Here is a 210-nt window from a genome sequence, read left to right as displayed (position 1 = left end):
ATGAGTGACCCTGGAGGACATTATGCTGAGTGAAATATCTCAGTCACAAAGGGACAAATACTGCATGGTGCCACTGTTGTAGAATGGGTCTGACATTAGGGTTGGGGTATGACAGAAAAAAGTGAATAAATTATGTATATTGTATTGGAACAGATGAGGGAAAGAACAGATTATAAGTGATATATGATTGAGTATTATGGTTAGCACAGG

Source organism: Elephantulus edwardii, unplaced genomic scaffold, assembly GCF_000299155.1.
Source record: "Elephantulus edwardii isolate Elephantulus edwardi_28Jun2011 unplaced genomic scaffold, EleEdw1.0 scaffold00105, whole genome shotgun sequence".
Classification (NCBI taxonomy): Eukaryota; Metazoa; Chordata; class Mammalia; order Macroscelidea; family Macroscelididae; genus Elephantulus; species Elephantulus edwardii.
This window is presented reverse-complemented; position numbering follows the sequence as displayed.